This window comes from Macaca nemestrina, chromosome 12 (assembly GCF_043159975.1).
Source record: "Macaca nemestrina isolate mMacNem1 chromosome 12, mMacNem.hap1, whole genome shotgun sequence".
NCBI lineage: Eukaryota > Metazoa > Chordata > Mammalia > Primates > Cercopithecidae > Macaca > Macaca nemestrina.
Window position 1 is genome coordinate 26,371,113 of NC_092136.1, and position 18,035 is coordinate 26,389,147.

The 18,035-nt window shown below is 36.0% G+C and overlaps 1 pseudogene; it reads right to left on the bottom strand.

Annotated features, from left to right (window-relative positions):
• LOC105471586 (large ribosomal subunit protein eL18 pseudogene) overlaps window positions 1-18,035 on the bottom strand; it is an 84,342-nt pseudogene that overhangs the window by 40,471 nt on the left and 25,836 nt on the right.

The window sequence follows — 18,035 nt, forward strand, 5'->3', positions numbered from 1 at the left end:
CCTGCCTCAGCCTCTGGAGTAGCAGGGACTATAGGCGCCCACCACCATGCCCGGCTAATTTTTTGTATTTTTAGTAAAGATGGGGTTTCACCATTTTAGCCAGGATGGTCTCAATCTCCTGACCTCATGGTCCACAGGCCTCGGCCTCCCAAAGTGCTGGGATTACAGGCATGAGCCACTGCGCCTGGCCATATAAATGACTTTTAAATTTATGTCTATGGCCCGTATTTTCTTCTCTGAATGAGTCCTGAATATCTTCTCTTGTTTATCACAATGATAACAGAAAAGTGTTTCAGAGCATAGGCTTTGAGCTGTGATCTTGTCTCTGCTTCCAACTAGCTGTGAGAGCTTGAGCAAGCTGTATAACCATTCAATATTACGATTTCCTTGTTTGTAAAAATTGAAATAATGAAATTAATACCGTTCCATGAGTTCTTGTAAGGCTTCCATGAGACACATGTAAAGTGCTTAGAAAAGTGTTTGGCACATAGTAGGTGCGCAATAAATGTTATCTATAACTACTATCAGGACATTCCCTCATAAGGCTTTCATGATACTATATATGTTCTTTTTTAAAAAATGAAGCACACTGAAATTTTAGATTTTTTTTTTTTTTTTGAGACAGATCTCGTTCTGTCACCCAGGCTGGAGTGCAGTGGCATGATCTCAGCTCACTGCAACCTCCGCATCCCGGGTTCATGCCATTCTCCTGCCTCAGCCTCCCGAGTAGCTGGGACTACAGGCACCTGCCACCACGCCCAGCTAACTTTTTGTATTTTTAGTAGAGACAGGGTTTCACCGTGTTAGCCAGGCTGCTCTCGATCTCCTGACCTCGTGATCTGCCTGCCTCAGCCTCCCAAAGTGCTGGGATTACAGGCATGAGCCACCGTGTCCAGCCAATTTTAGATTTAACTTCTTCTTCTTATTATTATTATTTGAGACAGAATGGAATCTCACTCCCTCACCCTGTCTGGAGTGCAGTGGCATGATCTCGGCTCACTGCAACCTCCGCCTCCCGGGTTCTAGCGATTCTCCTGCCTCAGCCTCCTGAGTAGCTAGGATTACAGGTGCATGCTACCACGCCTGGCTAATTTTTAGTAGAGAGTGTAGTTTTAGTAGAGACGGGGGTTTCACCATGTTGGTCAGGCTGGTCTCGAACTCCTGACCTTGTGATCCACCTCCCCATCACCCTAGCCTCCCAAAGTGCTGGGATTACAGGCATGAGCCACCATGCCCGGCCAGAATTTTTTTGATAATGTATATATAAATGATGGAGTGACTGTGTAATTCCACTGATTTGGATCACCACTTCACTACTATTTAACATCATAGTATAGGTCTATATGTATTTTTCTAAAAAGTGATGTTTATAAAAATACACATTTTTATTTAAAAAATTCTTCACTAGTTATTGTGAGATACTAACACATAGGTATATCTTTATAGGTCTCTTCATTCTGACCAATAAAAATGAATGTCTCTATTTCATCCAATATATAAGATAAAAAGGTTACATTCAATCCGTGTGTCAATTTTCCCAAATGGCTTTCACGCATGTTAAAATACAGGAATTCTAGTGATGTGTGATGACCACACTTTATAAAAACTACATATCTCTCATTTTGAGTCAAAACAAAGCAAGATTCACCAAATGTTCTCCTATGACCTAAATTTTGTCTTAAAATATAATTTAGAAAGTGACCTACAAGAAGGCATCTATGTTTATAAAGATGGTCCCCGAATTAGGAAGATTCTACTTAGTGCCTTTTTACTTTAAGGTGGTGGGAAAGTGATATGCACTCAATAAACTCCTCAACTTAAGATGGAGTTACAACTTAAGATGGGGTTTCAATTTACATTGTACGTTGAAAATTGTAAGTTGAAAACACATTCAACTTACAATATTTTCAAATTGTGATGGGTTTATCAGAATATAACCTCATTGTAAGTGGAGAAGAATCTGTATATTCATTTTAAGTCCTTTGTCTTGTCCCTAACCAAGAATTCTCATTTTAGTTGCAAACAGTTCTAGTATTTTTTTATATCCAAAATGTCTATGTGTGATTTTAAAATATCATTACAGAGAATTCACAAGATTTAGCAAAGTTTAGACTCATGTGAATCTTCTCAAATATGAAATCCATATCTAAAACAAGTAAACACGTATATTCTACGTTTTTGGAGTGACTGCTGAGGCTTACTACGGATTTGTCTCTGGTGGATATAATCATTGTCATTGTCAGTTTCACTGTCTAAAGCCTCAGGGACAATTTCATGCCTGTCAAAATTCTGATGGTTTCAGGTTGCTTTAAATTTTTACCACGTATATGGTTATATATAAAATATGTCTAAACACACTAATACTATACGATATATACTATACTACATATATATAAAACTGTAGCTATATATAAAATTATAATAATATAGCACTATATATAAGTATATATATAGGCTTCAAATGTATACTACCTTTTTTGTTTTCCCTTCATCTTTCAATGTTTCTTACTGAAATTATAATCTAAACATGAGTAGGCTATAAATGGTTAAAGAATGTTACAAAAGTAAAACATAAAGTGTTCTCCAGAATTTACATTATTTTTGTGTTATCAAGGAATTCACAGTGTTGAGAGACAGGACTATAGCTAGTCACATCTTTGCAAACCAAAGCTCAATCAAGCATTAGTTCAGCATGGAAATAAATTGGTTTCTGAGGAGTAGTAAATTTTGTGTAATGAAAAATTAATAACTCATAGGTTAGTAAGGTAGCAAGCTAGATGAGCCTCTGACATTTGTTGAGAAGCATAATCTCTGTGGGACATTAGCCCCACCTCCAAAACATAAAACTATCAACATTTGCCATTACCAGCAGTATTTACACACAATGCCCCTGAAATACCACCAATAACAAAAAGAAAGAGAGAAAGAGAGAAATTTGGCTAATTTCACCTTCTGATTTAATTTTAGGAGCACAGAATATACAGATGTCCAAACTTCCACTCAAGAATCATTGAGAATTCAATGTTCCTAGATAATACTCCCTACTGCAATTGAATGTACCTTCTAGCGACGTTGCCCCAGTTTGAGGAGGATGGCATTAAATGGTTGTTAATGTCTGTTAACAACCAACCAAACAAAAATGTCTGTTAATGTTCATAATATTTGGATGAGAATTGAAAAGTGCCATGCTGAATTGCTAGTAATAAATAATTTTTGTTACTTTTGTTTGATATTTCCATTTGCACTTTCTTTCACATTTCAGCTATCGGGATTTGTAATTGGGGTGTCTTTTATAATTATAGTAACTTAAGAATCAAACAGTTTTTGCCGGGCGCGGTGGCTCACGCCTGTAATCCCAGCACTTTGGGAGGCCGAGGCGGGCGGATGACGAGGTCAGGAGATTGAGACCATCCTGGCTAACACGGTGAAACCCCGTCTCTACTAAAAACGCAAAAAATTAGCCGGGCATGGCGGCGGGCACCTGTAGTCCCAGCTACTGGGGAGGCTGAGGCAGGAGAATGGCGTGAACCCGGGAGGCGGAGCTTGCAGTGAGCCGAGATCGTGCCACTGCACTCCAGCCTGGGCGACTGAGCGAGACTCCGTCTCAAAAACAACAACAACAACAAAAAAATCAAACAGTTTTGGTAAAAGGAAAAGCAGCTTGTGGCAGCAATGTCACAACTGTGAAAACACCACAATACTGATGTTAGTTTCTCCTCAGACTGAGCTAGTCAGTTAGCTTGATTTTTTTCCCCCTACCTGACACATCTTCTGTGAATTCGTAGTGTCTTGGAAGCATTGATCTGCAATAAACAAAGATCATTTAGTTCACTTCCCTCAGGTTGCAGATGAGGAAATTTACCTGTGAAGAGAGAAAATTAAAAGCTATTTGCCCAAAGGCTTAGACTGTCACATACAGGTACAGCCAGGTCTAAAAACAAACCTCCAAGATAATCTAATTACAATCTCACAAAATATGGGTTATATTGTTAGTAATATAAGCAGTTGTATTTTTAAAAGCAAGCCTCTATACTTCGAAATAATTTGTTGAAAAATTAGAAATTCAAACCTTAAACTTGTTTTTGTTTCTAATTTTGGCAAGTCAAATCACCTATATATCTCATTTATTGCTTCTCAGTAGAAAAATAATCCAGATGACAATTGGAGATAAACATACATGAATTATTTAATAATTATACTATTAGTGAACATAAGCTCATATATTTATACAAAATCTGCAACATAAATATTAAAATAGCTTGCTAATTTTATTAAACTTATGGTAGTTATAAGTTAATGTAATTCTGTTTTATAGTGTGTTGTACGTTATCTAAAAGTGAAAATAATCATAAGTATTAATTGAAAATTTCAGCTTAAGAGTATTGTATTTTAGCAACCATTAACTTGTTAGTTCACCAGTACATAGATATGTGTAATATGAGGAACGAATAGCTTTGGAATTACATGTAAATTGCTGGTAAGAATGGAAGCGATATATCTTTATTTACTCAGTTGGTAGTTATCAGGAGGACACTTGAAGTCCACCTATCATATTTTATATCACTTTGAAAGCAGCTTTTGTACAGGATTTCAAACTACTCATTTTGTTTTCCTTTTAATGTCACTTTTCTCACTAATTTATCCAAAATTTTAATGAAATTGATGCACAAATTACAGATCCAGCCTGTGGAAAATTATAGGGGTGAAAGTGAATTTTTTATTACTGTAAAATATTTTACTGATTGATGGGGATACACATATTTGTTTCATGCATAGAATGTGTAGTGATCAAGTCATGGTATTTGAAGTATCCATCACCTTGACCATTTATCATTTCTCTGTTTTCCTAACATTTCAAGTCCTCTCTTCTACCTACTTTGAAATGCACAATACATTGTAGCTAACTCTAGTCCTACTCTTCTGTGGAATATTGGGGCTTATTTCTTCTATCTAATTGTATGCTTCTACTCACTAATCATCTTCTCTTTATTCCCCACAAAAGCCAATTTTAAAAATTATTTTTATATCCCCATGATTACATAGAAATAAACTACTCTATACAGACACAAAAGCAGTGAGTTACTCTACATAAAGGATTTTCCACATCCATTTAATTATTCACAATATTTTTTTTCTGGGAATTATATTTATGTCAATTCAATCCCCTAGCAGGGAATTCTAAGACCATTTTTGTTTTCATTTTCACTTTAAATGCTAGGAAACTCAAGAGTAAAAGTGAGATGAATATTCTACAAAATGAAAATTTGTAATCTCTTCTCGGAGTTATCAGATTCCATCATAATTGTTTCGCATTAGCAAACAATAAGTTTTTGGAATAGGAATGAGGAGCTAGTTGGAGGTAGACAGGATTTATAATATAATCATTAGTAGATATATCATAATGCCAACTGCTAATTGAGAACCACTTTTGAAAGATTTTTAATTTTTTTCTATATTGTTAAATGTTCAATGTTTGCAAATATGTGGAACATGAATTTCATTAAGATTTTATACATAAAATCCAGTTTACAAGAAACACTAGGGGTGGATGAATAGGTTAGCAAAAGAAAGGAGGAATGTTTCAAACATTGTATTTTTAGGTATTAAAAAATAAATGAACTCAAGAAGGCTACATGTCTCTTATGAGTCTAAAATAATCAGATAGAATTGCCTTACTTGACTTTCTTGACTATGTGGATTAAAATTTCTGTATTTTAATACCTCTTACATAATAGTATTATCCATTTTAATACTACGAATATATTTTATCCTGTTTTTTTTCCCTCCAATTGCACATATAATTGTCACAAAAGGTACCAATAAAAGCAATGAGTTTCCTTTATCAGACAGGCTACGTAAGGACACTGGTCAGGAGTATGTGCTCTAACATCTTGGATCTAGGTTAGGTAGAATGATTATTCCAAAGTGACTAAAAACAAAGAGAATTAGAGGGTGGTTAAAGTAGGGGAGAGAGTGCATAGTTAGGCATTAAAAAGTTACCCTAGGCCGGGCGCGGTGGCTCAAGCCTGTAATTCCAGCACTTTGGGAGGCCGAGACGGGCGGATCACGAGGTCAGGAGATCGAGACCATCCTGGCTAACACGGTGAAACCCCTTCTCTACTGAAAAATACAAAAAAAAACCTAGCCGGGCGAGGTGGCAGGCGCCTGTAGTCCCAGCTACTCGGGAGGCTGAGGCAGGAGAATGGCGTGAACCCGCGAGGCGGAGCTTGCAGTGAGCCGAGATCCGGTCACTGCACTCCAGCCTGGGCCACAGCGCAAGACTCCGTCTCAAAAAAAAAAAAAAAAAAAAAAAAGTTACCCTAATGATCAATTCTGAGTCGAGGAGCGGAGCCAGGTACCAAATACAAGGTCGAGCAGTTGATTGACAGAGTAATACTTGAAAAAGCAGAGAGGAAGGATGGAATCAAATACACCTGTTCTAAATATGGCTATAGGCTTTCAGCTCATTTCTTCCATTGTCTTTTGATATGTTTCAAGTGTTTGAATTAAATAGACTATGTTTTGTTGTGCTTTCTTTTGGTGTGTTTATTTTTTATTGGAAGCACTATAGCATAGTTTCATGGTACCAGAATGTCATCTTATTTAGAACCACTTGAGGAGTCTTTTAAAAGGTAGATGCCTGAATTTCATTTCCAGAGATTCTGATTTAGCAGATATAGAATCTGCTTTGTATTTAATAACTCTTCAAAATTCTTGGTGCAGTTTTTTCCATGAACTGAGAAAATACGGTATCATGAGTAAAAGTATAAACTGAGATTAGACTAGTTTTGAATGTTAACTTCAACACATATTAAATGTGAAACTAACCCTGGTTTTCATCAGCTATGAAATGGACTAAATAATAACTGCATCACACTTTTTAATGATTAAGTCTGGTGATGTATGTAAAACACATACTACAGAGTATCAAGCTAATATTTTATAAATAGCTATGAACATAGATGAATCAATATCTTTTAATAAAGAAAAAAGAGGACAAATTCAGGATTTAAATCCTCAGTTGTCCTAAACCCATCTCCTAAATTTGCCTGATTCCTTCTCTTTGCCTGATTAAAGTATTACTCTGTCATTCAACTGTTTGACCTTGTCTTTGGTACCTGGCTCTGCTCCCTGACTCAGAATTGATCATGAGGGTAACCTTTTTAATGCCTAACTATGCACTGTCTCCCCTACTTTAACCATCCTCTTATTCTTTTTGTTTTCAGTCACTTTGGAATAACCATTCTACCTAACCTAGATCCAAGATGTTAGAGCACAAACTCCTGACCAATGTCCTGACCTAGCTTGTCTGATAAAGGAAACTCATTGCTTTTATTGGTACCTTCTATGACAATTATATGTGCCATTGGAGAAAAAAAAAAAAAACAGGATAAAATATACTCATAGTATTAAAATGGATAACACTACTATGTAAGAAGTATTAAAATACACCAGAATTTTTTTTTTTTTGAGATGGAGTCTCTCTCTGTCGCCCAGGCTGGAGTGCAGTGGCCAGATCTCAGCTCACTGCAAGCTCCGCCTCCCGGGTTTATGCCATTCTCCTGCCTCAGCCTCCCAAGCAGCTGGGACTACAGGCGCCCGCCACCTCGCCCAGGTAGTTTTTTGTATTTTTTTAGTAGAGACCAGGTTTCACCGTGTTAGCCAGGATGGTCTCGATCTCCTGACCTCGTGATCCGCCCGCCTTGGCCTCCCAAAGTGCTGGGATTACAGGCTTGAGCCACCGCCCCCGGCCAATACATCAGAAATTTTAATCCACATATTCAAGAAAGTCAAGTAGGGCAATGCTATCTGATTATTTCAGACTCATAAGAGACATGTAGCCTTCTTGAGTTCATTTATTTTTTAATACCTAAAAATATAATGTTCAGAACATTCTTCCTTTCTTTTGCTAATAGCCTTCTTATATGAACCCCTTCATTAATTTCTACTTTAGCCCATGCAGAAAGGAGCTAGAATCATTGTCAGCATCTTCTGTGATATGTAGAAGCTTCTGTATGCTGGCCTTGCTGCATGTCACTTGGTTCTCACTGTTAGGTGTTTATCAGGGAAGAAAACCAGTGCTTAAATACTGTCCTATAGCATTAGTAAGCCCAGATAAGAAAGTGAAGGAGGACATCCTCCTTCCACTCCCCCATTTTATTTTCCTGAAACATGATATTTCTCTTTTGTATTTTTCCCCAGACATGCTTCTTACACTTAATTTTTTTCTCATAATTATTAAGTAATAAGGTTATCTGACACATTTAATACATTCTTAAGTTACAAATAAATTATACATTTAGGAAAACATAAAGGCATCATTTCCCCGTTCTCACCTTTACATTGTCACTGTATGCATATGCAAATATTTGATTACCAAAAATAAATGGCCATTTCTGAACACAGAAAACAAAGGTTTAAATAAAAATTATGACTAATATATTATTTAGTTTATGCAATTACTTCCACTTTTGTCTTCAACCAGCACTCCACTTGAATGGATGAAAGAATAACTTAGTCAACCACACTGGATTGAGGTCACCCTCTATGATTGTACAATACTAGTGACAGTGCAGGTGATCATTTTGCTATAGGATGGAGAAGCTGACACATCATTGTTAAGTAGAGAGAAAATGTCAATTTTGGTAAGAAGATCCGAACACAGAGTTTATTATTCCACCATGACTATATAGAAGACTTGCCACATTCTTTATGCCAAGATTTGACATATAAAGAGAAAGGAAAAAATATTCTCAATAGCTTCTCGCAATGAAGAAAAACATATTATTAAAGAACTGTGATGTGTCATTTAAAGAACATGGGGCTTTTGTTTTTATTTTGTCATTTTTCAAAAAAAATTACATAGATAAACACAAAACACTAAAACATAAAAGTAAAAGTGTTTTTGTGGACACCATAATTTAGAAGAGAAATTGACAATTTTATGGCTCCATCTCAGAAAATACTAGGATTGTTTAGATATCATCACATACAATGTTTCTATCCCCTGAGAGTTATACCTATACCTTATTTCTTTTCATATGAATGAACCTGTCTTAACTTGTAAATCACAATACAAGCAAAATATATTAGATACCTCATTTTATTTTAATTTTAATGCACCACTATGTCTCTCTAGTGAAAAGTTCATTATTCTTTGAAAAAATTAATAATTATTTATATTTTTCCAAACAGAAGAGCTGTTGCTATTGATATAAGGATCAAAATGCCTTCCTTTAAAAATGCTCATTTGGATAACTCTCAACACTAAGCATTTACATTCTATTATTTAATCTTTATTCAAATTTTGATTTAATTTCTGGAGGTCTGATACAGTTGTGATTATATTTTTATTTGAAATCTTTACGTTCGACAAGATGGCATACTATTTCAAAATATTTAAAGATGTTTGTTGGATAGTAAATATTGTCAAAGAGTTCAATATTATATAGAAAATATGGAAAACAGAAACCACAGTTTAAGAATGTAATGTAATGAAATGGAATGATCATGGACCTGATAGACGGAAGGTGTAAGTTTTTGATCCTAGCTTTGAGCAAGTATTTTTTCAACTCTTAGTTCCCTGTGCTGTAAAGCAAGGGAACTTGCTTTCAACAGTATGATGTTGAAAGTAATTCAACATCAATGTAATTTTTAAAAATTATGATTAATTATAAAAAATTAAGTTCAATGTAATTATTATTTAAAGTGTCTAAATGCCTGATTAGTTTTCTAGTCTTTAATTTACCTATTCTATCTATATCCTAACATCCCAATTAGAAAAACATAAATAATAATTGATTTTTACTTAGAGGAGATTAATATTTACTAAATAAAAGTGTCAAATAGTCTTATCACTATATTTTTAAATTTTTAAATTAATTAGTAACTTATCGTGTCAGGTTTTGTGCCAAAACAAACCACTCTAATACTTAGTGTCTTAAAAACAACTCCCTTTCTTGAGGTTACAGTACTGTAAGTCAGCAAGTGGGGCTGGCCTCAACTGGGTGGTTCTTTTGCTAGTTTCTTTGAAAGGCTCACTTTGGCTGGCTGGAAGCAACTGCCATGTCAGGTGTCAGCTGATTGGTCAAGGAGGAACTCATTTGAGATGATCTCTCTGCTCCTCAAGGTCTCTCAGACAACAATCAACAGTCTATTCAACATATGTATTTGAGAATCTGGGTGCTCATGAACTCTTATCAAGAGCAAAAGCTATAAGGCTTAAAAGTGTCAGACTGTCTTTGTGCAAGCTCAGAGCTTGTCAAAGCAAGGCATAGGCTAGTCAGATACAGAAATGGGGGGAAGAACACCTCCTAATGGAAATATTTACAAAGCGTTCCAGCTGGTTTACACATTCCCCCAACAGTTAGTAAGGTAGTATTATGTGTGCCAAATGTCATCATGACTCAATGTTGGTTATGTGGGTTGAGAAGATCCTGTTTTTTGTGTTTTCTGTATTTTGCAGAGAATTTAGAGAGAATCCAGTTCCAGCTAATGTAGCTTTGCCATAATAAATGTGCTCCTTTAAAAACTTGTCATGCCTTTTCTAGCTACTCCCAAATAATAATAAGCTTCAACTTCTTTCATATATTCTATTCTATATATAATAAAGTTAAACTTAACTTTATTATTTTATTATTGTTCATTGTTTAGAAGGCTTCAAAATGCTTATTTTAATTAATTTTGATCACTTGTAGCAAAGGATACTATAAAACCATAAAGGGTAAAAATTATAGGTAATGACAAGAAAATTAAAGTTTTGAGGAAAAAACATTAGTATTACTTCTTTTTTTGAGACGGAGTCTCACTCTGTTTTCCAGGCTGGAGCGCAGTGGCTCAATCTCAGCTCACTGAAACCTCTGCCTCCCTGGTTCACACAATTCTCCTGCCTCAAATTCCAAAGTAGCTAGAATTACAGGACTGTGCCACCATGTATGGCTAATTTTTGTATTTTTTTAGTAGGGATGGGGTTTCATTATGTTGGCCGGGCTGGTCTTGAGTTCCTGACCTCAAATGATCTGCCTGCCTCAGCTTCCCAAAGTGTTGGGATTAGAGGTGTTGGCCACTGGGCCTGGCCCAGTATTACTTTCAACTCAGTAAAGATGGTTATCTCCAAATTATAAAGTATATTTAGGAACTAATGAACACAATAAAAAAATTTGACATCGTTCCAATAATCTCTTGCTGCATAACAAACTACCCAAAACTTGTTGGCTAAAAACAACAAAAAAATAGTATTACTTTTCTTTTTTTTGTGAGACGGAGTCTTGCTCTGTCACCCAGGCTGGAGTGCAGTGGCGCAATCTTGGCTCACTGCAAGCTCCACCTCCCGGGTTCACGCCATCCTCCTGCCTCAGCCTTCCGAGTAGCTGGGACTACAGGCGCCCACCACCACGCCCCACTTATTTTTTTGTATTTTTAGTAGAGGCCGGTTTTCACTGTGTTAGCCAGGATGGTCTTGATCTGACCTCGTGATCCACCCGCCTCGGCCTCCCAAAGTGCTGGGATTACAGGCATGAGCCATTGCGCCTGGCTAACAGTATTACTTTTCATGCTTTCATGGTTTGACTGGACTCAGACGGATAGTTCCTTCCTTAGATCTTGCATTTGGCTGTAATGGGAAAGCAACTGTGGCCGAGATCATCTGAAGGTTCAATTCCGCCTTCACAGTTTTGTGAGTAATTCTAGATGTTCTCTTCATTCTCCTGACACATTGCCCCTCCTTAGCCACTCTCCCTCTTCATGCAAAATATCATGTTATCCGCATGAATTGCTTGTTTCCCAAGCAAGAGAGACCCAAGGTAGTCACAATTTTTACAGTTGTTGACTCCCAAAAGTCAAGAAGTAAACTATCAGGCCAAATGAGGTGCCACACAGAGCTGGCTGTTGGACAAAGCAGTTACAAGGCCTATCTACAATCAAGGGGGTGAAGATTCTGCTCCTCAACAAGAACGTGGCAGGATAACATTGCAAAGAGCATGCAGGATAGGAGACATTGTTGCAGCTATGTTTAGAAAATAAAACGTGGCAGAATAATGAACACCATTTTACTGATAAGAAAAATCAGTCTCAGAGAGATTAGATACACTGTGCATTATATCATTGCTATTGGGTGGCAGATTTGTGACTCAAACCCAGGTCCATCTGGTTTTAAGACCTGACATTTTTTACCAAAAACAATGAAATTGATGACTGTTATTTAAAACACCTACACACATATCACACATGCATATTGGATAAGCACCTTTCTTTATGATATGGCTGACAGAAATCTATCAGACAAATTTCATCCATATATATTTTTATTTAAATGTTTAAAAAAAATCCCATAAGGATTTAACTCCCATTGTGCACAACACAATCAGGATTTAAAATGTAAGGTGTTATTTTGATCATAAGTAGATGATATTATCCTGTACCTTGATAAGATGGTATTCTGTCTTTAAAAAATGAGAAAGAGGGCTGGGCGCAGTGGCTCATGCTGTAATCCCAGCATTTTGGGAGGCTGAGGCAGGCGGATCACGAGGTCAGGAGATCAAGACCATCCTGGCTAACATGGTGAAACCCCATCTGTACTAAAAATACAAAGAATTAGCTGGGCGTGGTGCCACACGCCTGTTGTCCCAACTACTTGGGAGGCTGAGGCAGGAGAATTGCTTGAACCCAGGAGGCAGAGGTTGCAGTGAGCCGAGATTGTTCCACTGTACTCCAGCCTGGGCAACAGAGCAAGACTCCATCTGAAAAAAAAAAAAAAAAGAGAGAGAGAAAGAACAGAAACATATTATAGTCATTTGTCTTAGCCTATTAACATGTACTCGATTTTATATCACACATTCCTAATTAACACACACACAGACAGAAAAATGCTTTGGTAAAAGAGAGATAACTTTATCAAATATTTTACATATATTTTGGAAGACATTGGCCTTTCGTATTGACAACCAAATATAATTTGTATCTTGTCACCAAGAGGACTTAAATGTTCCCTGCAGCTTGACTAAGCTTTAGATTGGTTTCTTCCTGACCAGAGGTACCTTACCTCCCTTTTCTTAGTGCTTTTAGTTTAGAAAACATGCAATTGTAAATTCTTTCTCTCCCCTTAGACATGGAAATTGTCTACCACCCAGGAATGTCTTTCTCAGGGAGCTAGGAACAATCCTTTGAAATGTAATCAAGAAATAGACCACCCCTATCTTTCTTGATTACATTCAAGTTTCTTTGGGAAGGTTGAAGCCTATCTTTGATAAATGCCAATTAGCAAACACAGATGGAATAATCACATTGACGGATCTTCTCCCTGAAGTCCTCCAGGGTTTTTCCATTAGCTCAACCCAGCATTTAAAACCCCTCTTAACTTGTATTTCACAGCAGTTGAGTTCAACCTCTTTTCTCTATTGCAATAGTTTTGAATACTATTGAAATGGTGTGAAATGTAAGTTTTTCTTGCCTGTTTCATTGTGCCTGGTGGAATTTTTCTTTGACAACTGAATTAAGTTTGCTCTTTGCTAGACATAAATTTTATTACCAAACCATTTTCACTGGTTTCTCTTTGACATCTACAATTGGAGTCCCAAGAACCTGATGTTACTGTTCTTCTCTGATTCCAAAAACAAGCAAGTTTTTATACACGAAATGAAGTTTGTTACTTATACAGTAAACTGCAAAAGTATTTTCCAAGGTGAGAGGTTTAGGTTCTGTAAGAAGAAAGCAAGAGCAAAACAGGAAGAGTGTATTGGGGGTGTTACGGTGGCTGGGGGCTGGAGATGAAGAATCCTAATGTAGATGGGAATTTCCCACCAGCCTCAAAGGATAAATGGCACAAAGTGACTCTCTCATCTTGGTGGCCCATTGAGGGGGTCAAAGAAGAGAGGTGGGAATGGAGTCCCCCTGCTTCTTACAAAAATAAGTGTAAAAGTAGTAATGCATTTTTTTTTTTTTTTTTTTAGCAGTTATGGTCAAAGGCAGAAAACATAAACAAAACAGGGCTTGAGTTAGACAGTGATGCTTGTACATGTCTTTTGGGTGCAAGAAAATTCTCTCTAAGCCTGAGAACTTTGGCAATGTTTGAGCACTATCTCAGGGAGATACTTTTGTGGTGTCCTTGTAGTGGCTAGCAGCTGGGCTGCACTAAAGTAAGAAGTCTTTGTGAAGAACAGATTTTAATGATGAAGGACAAGTTTCACCTAACTGCTCATACTTAGAATGATAAGAATAATTGTTAAAGTGCTTTGCAAAAATGAGAAACATGATTTAAGCATTTTGATAGTGATGATGGGTATGATATTAGATAAAAACATACTAAGAATATTTATTTAAATCTAAAATTACAAAATGAAAACACAAATATGTTTAAAGCGCAAATGTCCAATAGCTCACATTATCTATACTGGTGTTTCCAAGTAGTAACAAGAAATTATGTATATTATAAATAAGGTTGAAATACTGGCAAATTGTTAGTCTTATATCAATGTATTAATATAATAAAAAAGATCATGGTAGTTCTATTTATCAAAAGTGTTTTTTTAAATGCATAAAAGTCTTAGTAGAAGCTATATTATTAAACAAAATTGGAGAAAAATAGTTATATTCAAAAGATTTATACATTTTGGAGATGATCCCAGTTATGATGTGATTGACAAAGGACTTTATGTTTTTTTATTTTTGTTTAATAAAAATTGATTGCACTTATTGTAGCATCATGCATCACTCTACTACTGGAGCTGAGGAGACATTTCTTCCTTATTCCTATTTGCAGCCACTTTTAGCCTTCAGAAATACACTGGCATGAAATTCATCATCATTGTTCTCCTGATTCATAAATGAGAATTTTCATTGAAAATTTGGTGAAATTCCATTCTCCATTTTTTGAGTTACTGAAGCAATAAAATTAGATATTTTTCACCTGCATGTTGTTTTAGGTACAATCTGGAGTACTTTTCTGGTGAAGGTCATTGGAGAAAACTTTGGAGTGAGCATATTTCTGAAAGTAGAAAACTATTTTGACAAATTTTATATAAAATTTTGGTATTTACTTTGGATATTATAGTGGAAACAAAATTTAAAAAACACTCTCAAACTATAATTTGTTTATTCTTAATTTACAGTATTTATTCAATTCTCTTTTTTTTCTAATTCTTATCATTGTATTCACATCTTTTTTGGGACACTGACATGTCTTTTATGTAAGATTCAGTACAAAAAAACACAGTATTTTCATTATAATCTAAAAGAGTAAGTGTTTCCACGTTGTAATGGATATCAAGGTATTCTAAAGATTATATTCTATGTTAAAAATAAATGTGTGTGTAATTTTTTCGTAACTTTTATCATGACTTAATCCCTTGCAAAAAATAAAAATAATGATTTCATCTGGATTTCATACCTAGTTATATGACCCAGTAGATTTGACTCAAGAAAATAAAAAAATGCTTGAAGGTAAAAATGCTTATTATTATTTTAATTTTTTTTTTTTTTTTTTTTGAGACGGAGTATCACTCTGTCACCCAGGCTGGAGTGCAGTGGCACGATCTCCGCTCACTGCAAGCTCCGCCTCCTGGGTTCATGCCATTCTCCTGCCTCAGCCTCCGAGTGGCTGGGACTACAGGTGCCTGCCACCATGCCTGGCTAATTTTTTTTTTGTTTTGTATTTTTAGTAGAGACGGTTCCACCATGTTAGCCAGGCTGGTCTCAATCTCCTGACCTCGTGATCTGCCCGCCTTGGCCTCCCAAAGTGCTGGGATTACAGGCGTGAGCCACTGCGCCCAGACTGTTATTTTAATTTTAAAATTAGCATCTATTAAGTAAAATTGGGAAAATAACAAAAGTAAAATATAAAAATTAAATTCCCCTAAATCCTCACCCCCAAACATAACAAAATCATTTTCTAGTATTTCCTACAGATATTTTAAACATACACACACACACGCACACATATATGTGTGTGTGTTCATGTGTGTATGTATATGTGTGTGTATGTATATATGTGATTATATATACAATAGTATCTATATATATACACACAAGTCATTATATATATGTATAAAATCACTTGTAAGCTGAAGAAAGACTTGCCAAAAATATTTACATCCTTATCTCTGATATTTTTGAATGTTACCTTCTACGACTAAAGAAGGACTTTTTGAACACACTTATATTAAGTATCTCTCTTTTTTTCTTTTTTTTTTTGAGACTGAATTTCACTCTGTTGTCCAGAGTAGAGTGCAGGGGTACAATCTCAGGTCACTGCAACCTCCACCTCCCAGGTTCAAGCGATTCTCCTGCCTCAGCCTCCTGAGTAGCTAGCTGCCTCACCACATCTGGCTAATTTTTGTATTTTTAGTGGAGACCAGGTTTCTCCATGTTACCCAGGCTGGTCTTGACCTCTTGGCCTCAAGTGATCCACCCACTTCGGCCTTCCAAAGTGCTGAGATTACAGATGTGAACCACCATGCCTGGCCATATGTTAAGTATCTGGAGATAAAATTATCCTCAATTACCCAGATAGACCTTAAATGCAATCACATGTATCCTTAACAGAGGGAGGAAGAGGGAGACAGCACAGACACACAAAGGAGAATGACGTGTTAAGATTGAGGCAGAGATCAGAGTGATGTGTCCACAAGCTAAATAATTCTGACAATCACTAGGAGCTGTAAATGGATGAAAAGATAAAGAAAATAGGGTACATATACACAATGGCATATTATTCAGCCATAAAAAAAATGAAATCCTATCATTCACAAAAAGACGTGTAGATTGAATTTGAGGATATTGTATTAAGTGAAATAAGCCAAACACAGAAAGACAAACATTGTATGATCTCACTCTTATGTGGGGGCTAAAAAGAAATTCAACTCATGGAGATAGAGAGGAGACTGATGGTTACCAGAGTTTGAGAAGGGTAGTGAGGAGGCGAGCTTAGAGAGAGGATGGTTAATGGCTAAAGAAATACAGTTAGCTAGAAGGAACAAGGTCAAGTATTTGATGGCACAGTAGGGCAACTGTAGTTACCAATAATGTGTTGGATATTTCAAGACAACTAAAAGAATGGAATTATACTCTTCCTAACACAAAGAATTAATAATAAATTCTTGAGGTGTTGGATATCTTAATCACCCTGATTTGATCACTACACATTGTACACTTGTATCAAAATAACCCATGCACCACATGAATATATACTGTTGTTATGTATCCATTATATTGGCCTCCTTCTCAAGAGGCTCTGATAGAGAATTTGGTCCTTATCTTTAACATTTTTATTTTTAATAATAACTATAATTTATTTAAAAAACAAAAATATTAAAGGCAAGGAATACATTCTCTATCAGAGCCTCTTAAGAAAGTGTAGCCCTGTAACATCTTGACTTTGACCCAATGACACTGATTTTGAAGTTCTGGCCACCTGAACCTTGAGAAAATAAATTTCTACTGTTTTAAGCTATCAGTCTGTAGTAATTATACCAATCCCAGGAAACTCATTAACCACATAATTATAAACATAAGATTGTTGTATAATTTTATTTTCCAGTGTTGTCACTTTATTTATTAGTTTATACCATTCTTGGCATGTCTTTATCTTTTTCCATCAGTTACATAGGTAAAATTTGACATGCTGGCTGTTGCTTCCAAAGGGACGTAAAATAAGGATATAACCTTCATCACTTCACAAGTTTTCTTTTTATTCTCTCCACAGCTATATGTGCTGGTATTTAATATTGACTCAGAAAGACATAGCATGACAGTTTCTTCTCTCCTTTGTCTCTGGCTGTGAATTCTGCCAATTCACCCATTGGTGACTTTTCATCAATCCTTGATTGAAAGTGATGTGACAGTGGTTGCTTTGTGGTCAAGCCTTGGAATCCAGGTATTATATTGATTTTTTAAAAAAAGTACATTGTTTTTACACAATCCAGCATCATCACAAGAACAAATCTGGTATTGAATCTTGCAAAAATGGCCTAATCTCTTGAGCAGAGAATGATGCTATGGAAATACCAATAATAAATTTAAAATATTATTGAGATGAATGAAAA